This window comes from Gossypium hirsutum, chromosome A08, assembly GCF_007990345.1.
Source record: "Gossypium hirsutum isolate 1008001.06 chromosome A08, Gossypium_hirsutum_v2.1, whole genome shotgun sequence".
In the NCBI taxonomy this organism is placed as follows: Eukaryota; Viridiplantae; Streptophyta; class Magnoliopsida; order Malvales; family Malvaceae; genus Gossypium; species Gossypium hirsutum.
In genome coordinates, this window is record NC_053431.1 from 116,412,953 (window position 1) to 116,422,636 (window position 9,684).

The following is a 9,684-nucleotide window of genomic DNA, read 5'->3' on the forward strand; positions in this document are numbered from 1 at the left end:
TGAGTTATTAATGGTTATTGAGTTGAAATGTTACGGTTGAAATTAAATATCGAGACAATGACTAAATTGAATAGAATGCAAAGTTTAATGACTTAACTAATATAGAAAATTTGTATGAAATTGAGTTGAATTATGTTATGTCATATGATGAAATGATGAATTGATATTGAATTGAGAATGATGAGATGTGAATTGAACTATATTATGAAATTGGAAATTGGCTATTCTATTAATTGTACATATCTATACTTCGATTTATCCGATGATGCATTTACGTGCCAGTACAACTACTTTGGTATATCCAATGATACACTTATATGTTAGTATATTTGTTTCGGTATATTCGATGATACACTTACGTGCTAGTATATTTGCTTCAGTATACCTGGTTATGCACTATGTATGGCAATAAACATTCTTTGATTTATCTGATGATGCACATAAACCCGATGATACACTGCGGTGCTAGTTTGAGATGTAGATTGATTTATCCGAGTATCCGTCTTGAAAATCTGAGTTAGGTTAATAGGAGCGTATGAATGTGATTTGGTTATAAGGTAGATTGGATATGAAACGTGAATTGATATGACATAATTGCACACATATGAAATGTGATATATGATAACATATAAAAGATCATGCAAAATGAGCCGAAAACGAGCCTTAAGGGCCTATTAAGTTAAAAGCTAATAACCTCAGAAATTATTGAAATGGGTTAAGATAAAAATAAGTGTTTATGCATACGATTAAGTATATGTTTACAAATGTGGTATATAATTGGGTAGGTGTAAGTATACAAATATGGTGCGAAATGATAATATTGAAATGTTAAACAAATTGGCTTACCTAATGGGATATAAATACTTACCTCTCTCTATATATAAACTTATATAAATTACAAATTGAGTTCATATACGTATTGTCATGCTTTTATATTAAATTATCATCACTTGAATCATAAGGTACCACTAAGTTCTATTGCTCAACGTACAATTTTGTTTTCTGTGTACAGGTTAGGTGTAAATTGAGATCCTGTGTAACACCTTTAACCCTTATCCGTTGCCAGAACAGGGCTACGGAGTATTACCAAATTTTATTGATTAATTATAGATATTTCACAACATTTATTATTCATATCAAGAATCAATCATAAAATATTTATATTGTCCCTTAGATGGGTCATTGAGGCCCAATATACACTTTAGAAGTGAACCGGGACTAAACCGAAGACTCAAGAAAATTTTTTCAAAATCTCAATTTTTTCTTAAGAGTAAGGGACACATGCCCGTGTGGCCAGACCTTATGGCTCACACGGTTAGGAGACACGCCTGTGTCTTAGGCCGTGTAGGCATTCGAATGAAACACACTGCCGTGTCTCAACCCATGTCCTTACTCGCGTAACTCTCTGACTTGTGACACACGACCAACCACACACCCATGTGCTAAGCTGTGTGTAAAGTGCAGGAGTTACACAACCAAGTCACACGCCCATGTACTAGCCTGTGTACAAAAACCTGGGCATTCTGTTTTGAAATTTCAAGGTGTAGGGGACACACGGCCGGACCTCATGCCCATGTGTCAGGTCGTGTGCCACATACGACTGAGATACACGCATGTGTAGACAAAAATAGGTCATTTTGAGGCCACTTTTCTCACTTTTTTTAATATCAACTTGCACATAACATTGATATACACCAATATATCCCAATCAAGCAACCAATACAAGCCAAAAATCAAGTTTTAAACATAATATGTAATCACAAGACTTATTTGCATAAACTTACCATAATAACTCCATTCATTGTTTACTAAAAACTACTACTAAATACATGCATACAAACATATACATATGTATCATTCACAACCATGTTATAAGTTTAACTCTTTTCTAAACCAACCCTATACATGTCATATAAACCATAAGATATTTAACAAAATCTATCAGAGTAATCTGGATAGTGTAGTCCAATGTGTTGATCTGATCCTCCGAACTTGTTGAAAATCTACAAAGAGCATTCAATGACACAAGTAAGCTTAATGAAGCTTAGTAAGTTCATAGGCTTAAAATAAAAAGCTTATCGAACATACTATAACATATATATCATTAAAAAAGCATTTCATTAACGATTCCTGCCATTCACAACTTCAAATGATGAATTCACTTGATTGAGCTCAATATCAATAACTACTTAAATTCTATCACATTAGTACCATATTACACTTACCAATCTTTGTCAAATTAGAGAACGTCTTACGGATTTGAGTATATTGTTTTATTGATGCCGTAGTCCAACTATGGTCTTACACATATATTGCCATAGTCCTGCCATGGTTTGACACTCATAGTGCCATAATCCAGTTATGATCTTATCATTAGGATGTCATAGCCCCACTATGGACTTACACGTATATTTACTGCCATGGTCCAACCATGGTCTTATATTCACTGTGCCATAACCCAATTGTGGTCTTTTCACTAAAATGTCATAGCCCAGCTATGGTCTTACATTTAAACATTGTCATGGTCTAACCACTGTCTTATCCATCAATTCTTCTTTTGTCACAGAATGATCGTACTCAATCCTGCATTTCACTTAATTTGAACTTTCGATCCAACTTTCATATTTTTACAATAATCAAAATTCAATAACAAACATATAAGATAATTTATTATATCATTCCTAAATTAACAAATAATCATAAAAGTTCAACCATATGAACTTACCTAGAGTAGCTTGTAAATGTTGTAGATGTAACACCCCTAACCCGTATTCATTGCCGAACAGGGTTTCGAGGCATTAACAAGATTTACATAACATTTAACAAAAATTTCAATTAAATACTTACCGATTCAATGCATCATACAAATAAACATATTACCGTTCAATCAATAGCTTGGCACTTGTCTAAGTATCAAACATCAACATTGTTAGTATACTTGTACATATTTCATATAATTTCAACATTGATATATCTATTTTCTCGACATATCACACTTGAGTTTAATAATAGTCTCAACTTACATAATTTCCTTGTATCAACATATCAAAAATAATCATATATGTACATGTCACAAAACATATTATTCTCTTACCGTTTCTTCATAAACATATATCATTCATTTCGTTATATCAATATTTCATGCACCATCATTTCCTTATATCTTATGTATATTTATTTCGGTAATAGTTCATATTAAACTTAACATAAATTAAATTCCATGTACCTATACTTATTTCATTTATCTATCTTCTTAATTATTTCATACAACTATTTTATACATATATTTCCATATAACCATTCATCATCAAATACATATTACCTGAATATCAATTGTTCAACTGATGTCATAGCATCTCCCATCCACAGTCTTATTTATCTTCGACATGATGCCATAGTGTCTTTCAACTATGGTCTTACTCATTTTCTGTCATGTTGCCATGGTATCTTTCAACCATGGTCTTATTCATTTCCCGTCATGTTGTCATGGTATCTTTTGTAATATCCTGAATTAGGGCTTAATCGGAATAGTGGTTTCGTGACCAAAAATCCGAGATAGAAATAATTATTTTATAATTATTTTGATGAATATGATATGATTGCATGATTGTATGAAAATTTCGTGATGAAATTCTATGCCTAAAGTGCTTAAATTGAAAGTAGGGACTAAATCGAATAAGTTACAAAATTTGCATTCTATAAGTTTTTAGTATGAAATTGCATTGAAATATTAATTAGGAGATCCTAAATAACAATTTGACCAATTTCTAAGTCTATGGACAAAAATTGGACATGGATGGAATTTTTGGAAAGTTTAGTCGTAAGGGCATTTTGGTCATTTAGTTATTAAAATGAATTAAAAACAAAATTAAAAGCCAATTTTTGTCCATCTTCTTCATTAGGCCGAAATTTCAAGGGTTCTCCATAGTTAGGGTTTGTTTCAAGCTTCCAAGCTCTATAGTAAGTGATTACAAGCCCTGTTTTTAATGTTCTTTACGTTTTTTGGAATCCCGGTAGCTCGATTAAGTTTATGTTAGCAATAATTCAACCTAGGGTTTATATTTGGAAAAATACCCATAGGTGAAATTTGTGTATTTTGATGTTTTATGATAGAATATGGGGTTTTAAATTATGTTAGACAACTTGTGCTACTCGGTTTTGAGTGAAAACGAGTAAAAGGGCTTAATCGACAAAAATACCTAATAGTCACAAGTATATGTTAGAGTAAGAATTTGATGTTTCCATAGAAGGGAAAAATGATCAGCATGTTATAAAACATAAGAATAAGGAATAAATTTTAATTCCCGAGCCTAGGGGCAAAAGTGTAATTATGCAAAAGTTTAGGGGAAAAAGTATAATTTTTCCAAAGTTCGTATTAAATGTTGTTTTGATGAATGTATGTATTAAATAAGATTAATTTGGCATTATAGATCAAGAGAAACGAGATTCAAGTCGCGATCGAGGAAAAGAAAAGATTATGGACTAAATTGCAAAATCTTTATATTTTGGTACCAAGGTAAGTTCATGTGTAAATAATGTAGCATAATTGTTATTTTTAAGTTATTGATGTTAATTATATGATATGCTGATTTTTATTATGAAATATATGCTTTGTGGTTATTTTCGAATAAAATGCAAATTATGTGCATTAATTGTTAAATATAAAGTACTACCGAGTATTGGTTTTGGTATTTTACGGAAGATGGCAAGGATATGTGTTCGAGGAAAATCCCGTTTGAACCTTAGGAATAGATTAGGATACAAGTGACATGTCACTAGGATGGTTGAGCATCCGAACTCGTTGAGTTGAGTCCGAGTTCACTTATGGATGCGAATGTCCGAACTCGTTGAGTTGAGTCCGAGTTCACTTATCGATGCGAACAGCCGAGCTCGTTGAGTTGAGTCCGAGTTCACCTAGGGGCAGGTTACATGATTTCTTGATTACATATGAGGCACTTATGTGCAAATTATCCGTGTATCCGAGTTGTGTTCCGATGTGTTCAACGGGTGAAATTTCTAGTGAAATGGAAGAACACTTAAGATGCAAGCGACATTTTGGTAAGTGTTGTGAAATGGACACTTTGGACAGGTATGTTCTTAACCCTCGGGGTGAAAATAGATACAACAATGATAAGGTGGTAAGATGATGAATGATGTATAGAAATGTGATATATGTTTTGGTGATACCATGCTAAAGTTGTTTGGTATAATTGTATTGTTACGTTACTTGTTATTTACATATGAACTTACTAAGCATTTATGCTTACTCCCTCCTCTTTATTTACTGTAGTTTTGAACAAGCCAGCTCGGGAATCGGGACGGGTCGAAGGTTCGATCACACTATCCAAAGGACTTTCATCTAGGTAAATGGCTTGTAAAACTTAAGTATGGCATGTATAGCAATATACTTTTTTGTGTAAATAATTTTATGATATGGCCATGATTGGTTGAGAAAATGTTTGATATTGATAAGTCATGGTGATGGTTAAATTTAGATCATGTTTGATATCATGGAAGTTTAATAGGTTATCTAGTACATAACAACTCATGAAAAGATGAAATTTGCCTTAAAACAGAATATTGCTGCAGCAATGACACGAATTTGAAAAATCACTAAAAATAGTATAAATGGAATTAAATGATGAGAAAGTTATGAAATTGAAGCTTAATGAGTCTATTTTCATATGGATAAAAAAACAGGCATATAAATTATACTTTATGAGATATTTGAAACCTTGTGAAACAGGGCCAGTGTGATTTCTGGATCCTCTATTCTGACTTTAAAAATTCATAATAAATTGTAAAAAAATAATTAGAAGTCATTATTTATATGTAAATATTCCTTATTGAGTCTAATTTTAAGAGAAATAAACCTAGTAGTCATTGAAATTCTGTATAGAGAGATATCTGATTCATAATACACAGATGTCAGAGCAGTCGAACCCCGAAACAGGGGAGACTTTAACTAATAAACTGTACTAATTGGCCCAATCAAAAATTCTAGAAACAAATTAGTAAATATGTAACACCCCGAACCCGAGACCGACACCGGAGTCGGACACGAGATGTTAACAAACTTTGAAAAATTTTTCCAGACACTGCCCAGTCTGAGTACTAGTCGCTTCAAAAATCATATCTTGAGTTTCACAACTCTAAAATCAGTTTTGTGATTTTTCTCTGAAACTAGACTCATGTCCCCACCTATGTATTTTTTTCTAGAATTTTTGGTTGGGCCAATTAGTACAGTTTATTAGTCAAAGTCTCCCATGTTACAGGGGTCGACTACACTGACCTTTTCCCATTACGACTTGGATATCTCTCTGCACAGAGCTTCAATACTGATGCCGTTTGTTTCTATGGAAACTAGACTCAGAGAGGAATCCATACATATATGGTATGACCCCTAATTATCTCTGGTCAATTTATAGTGAATTTCCAAAGTCGGAACAGGGAATCCAGAAACTGTTCTGGCCCTGTTCCACAAGAACCCGAATATCTCTTACTGTACTGTTCATATGATTGTTTCGTTACTTTCATATGAAAGTAGATTCATCAAGGTTCTATTGCATAATTTATTCACTATTTAATTCCACTCCTACGAATTCTTGTGATTTTTCCAATTCACACCACTGCTGCTGTCAGCCTCTGTTTTCAAAGTAAACCTTACCTATTTTCGGGGTTTCATGGATCAACTAGGGCCTTGTCATACATATGCCCACATATGATCATACTTAGCCATTCCAATGGCTGATCATTTGCTCAACACTTCCATTCCAACTATAGTTACATCATGAAACCATCTATACATTCATAAACACGAATGGTCTAATGCCATACTCCACTTCTACAAGCCATTTTCGCATGGCTGTACACTTATACATTTCATAAAGTACTCGAAAAACAACAATGGGTAGTCCTATACATGCCATATCAAAATTCAACCAAAATAGTACCCAAAAGAGCCTTTGATAGTGTGGGCGACTTCGACTTCAAGATCCCGAGTCCGATAGCTGGAGAACCAAAAATCTATAAAACAGAGGAGCAGTGTAACGAGTAAGCAATTTATGCTTAGTAAGTTTTGAGCAAGGAATTCCAGCATAAAAAAAGAATAACACACATTTAGCTAAACGGAATATTTCATAATACGCAATTTACCGATATCAAACTTGCTTCACAACATTAACAACCCTTATGTACATACACAATAGACTAACTTAGCCGAAGGCCGGTAGCTCGTTTATCAACTGAGCGAACATTTATTTGTAAGGGCTCGATTAAATTCAACACATACGTAACATATCCCCATATTGGGATGTTTTTCGAGTATTCGCTGGAATTTTACAGCAAGCTCATTCATTACCAAATCACATACCTTCGGGATTTAACCGGATATAGCTCCTCGTTCAAATGCCTTCGGGACATAGCCCGGTTTTAGTAACTCACACAATGCCTTCGGGACATAACCCGGATTTAATAACTCGCACGAATGCCTTCGGGACTTAACCCGGATTTAGTATCTCGCACAAAGGCCTTCGGGGCTTAACCCGGAATTTGTATCTCGCACAAATGCCTTCGGATCTTAGTCCGGATATATTCACTTAGCACAAAGCCTTCGGGACTTAGCCCGGACAGCATTCAATTAATCATGCACATCTAACAATAATTCATGGCACATTCATATTTCATTTTCATTTGCGAAACTCAAACACAAGGCACATATCGTCCTTGCACATTCGGCTCAATAGCCACACATAGAGCATGATTTAATCACATCGTAATTTAAGCTCTCTTACTCAAGAACTTACCTCGGGTGTTGTCGAACGATTCCGCTAGCTATTCAACCACTTTTTCCTTCCCTTTATCGGATTTATTTCCCCTTTGCTCTTGAGCTTAATTAAACAAATAAATTCATTTCATCATTTAGGCATCAAAAAGATGAACACAAGGCACTTAGCCCATATTTATACATTAGACATTAAAGTCTCATACATGCAAAAATCATGCATCAACACAACATATTAGCTAATTTCTTTCCCCTTGGCCGAATATGCATGTCTATTTTTGGGGTCGATTTCAACACTTAATACACACATATACACACTAGTAAAGCATCCTCCCCCTTTTCATCAATTTAACACATGCATTGCTCATTAACATGCAAAGTTACATTCGGCCTTAGCACACATCTTGCTAGCCGATTCTTCTCCATTTAGCAACCAATGCACATATGTGCTCACACAAAAATGCTAAAAAGGAGGTTCAAAAATCATCAAGCCATCATCACATGCATCATTAACAAGCTTCATTTTTTGCATGCAATGGCATTAACACAACCTCCACCTAGGCCGAATCTTAACTCATCCTCATGCCTCATCACCACAACATCAAACACCAACCAAGAATGATGCATCCATGGTCAAGTGCCAATTCCATCACATAGCAAGATTTAGACCATGGGCTAGGTAGAACTCAAGCTAACAACTAAAACATGCATGCATCTCATGGAACATCATCAAACATACCTTAGCCTAGCTACATGCATGGCCAAATCTCTTCACCTTTCTTCTTCTTTCCTCCTTAAAATTTTTGGCCAAGGATGAACCAAAGGATGAGAAAATTTTTTCTTTGTTTTTCTTTCTAATTTAGGCTAAATGAAGGTGAGAAAAGGATGAACAAAGATCTTCTCCTCTCTTTTCTTTAGCTCACGGCAATGGGGGGGGAAAAGAATCAACTACACACTTTTTTTTTGTATTCATCATACTCCTTTTCATTATTTAATTTCCATGCCTATTATTTTATTTTTTTCCACCCATGATGCACCAACAAAACATGTCTATGACATGTCTTGGCCATCAAACTTGGTCTACCATGCTTGTCATGGCCGGCCACTACTAGTAGGGGGAATTTGACATGCAAGTCCCCCCTTTGTCCACATGCACTAATAGGTCCTCACACATTGACCTATCACATTTTAAAATTTTCTCACATAAGTCCTATTGACTAAATTCACATGAAATCAACCAAATTGAAGCTTGAAATTTTCACACATTCATAATTACATATTCTAGACAATAAGTATCACATTCAAACATTTCGGTGACTCGGTTTAGCGGTCCCGAAACCACTTCCCGACTAGGGTCAACTTTGGGCTGTCACAACTCTCCCCCACTTAAGAAATTTTCGTCCCCGAAAATCTTACCGGTAAATAGGTTGGGTATCGTTCTTTCATCGAGCTCTCGGTCTCCCAAGTAGCTTCCTCGATCCCGTGTTTGAGCCATAACACCTTTACTAGCGGAACTCTTTTGTTTCGCAACTCCTTCACTTCACGAGCTAGGATACGCATCGGTTCTTCTTCATAGCTCATGTCGACTTGAATTTCAACCTCTGATGGGCTAATTATATGCGATGGATCAGATCGATAGCGTCGAAGCATCGAAACATGAAAGACGTCATGAATCTTTTCAAGCTCCGGGGGCAAAATCAATCTATACGCAACCGGACCAACTCGTTCGGAGATTTGGTACGGCCCAATGAATCTTGGGCTCAACTTGCCCTTACGGCCGAACCTGAGTATCTTTTTCCAAGGTGAAACCTTAAGGAACACTTTGTCTCCCACCTGATACTCGATGTCTTTTCGTTTCAAATCTGCGTACGACTTCTGACGATCCGTGGCTACCTTCAGAC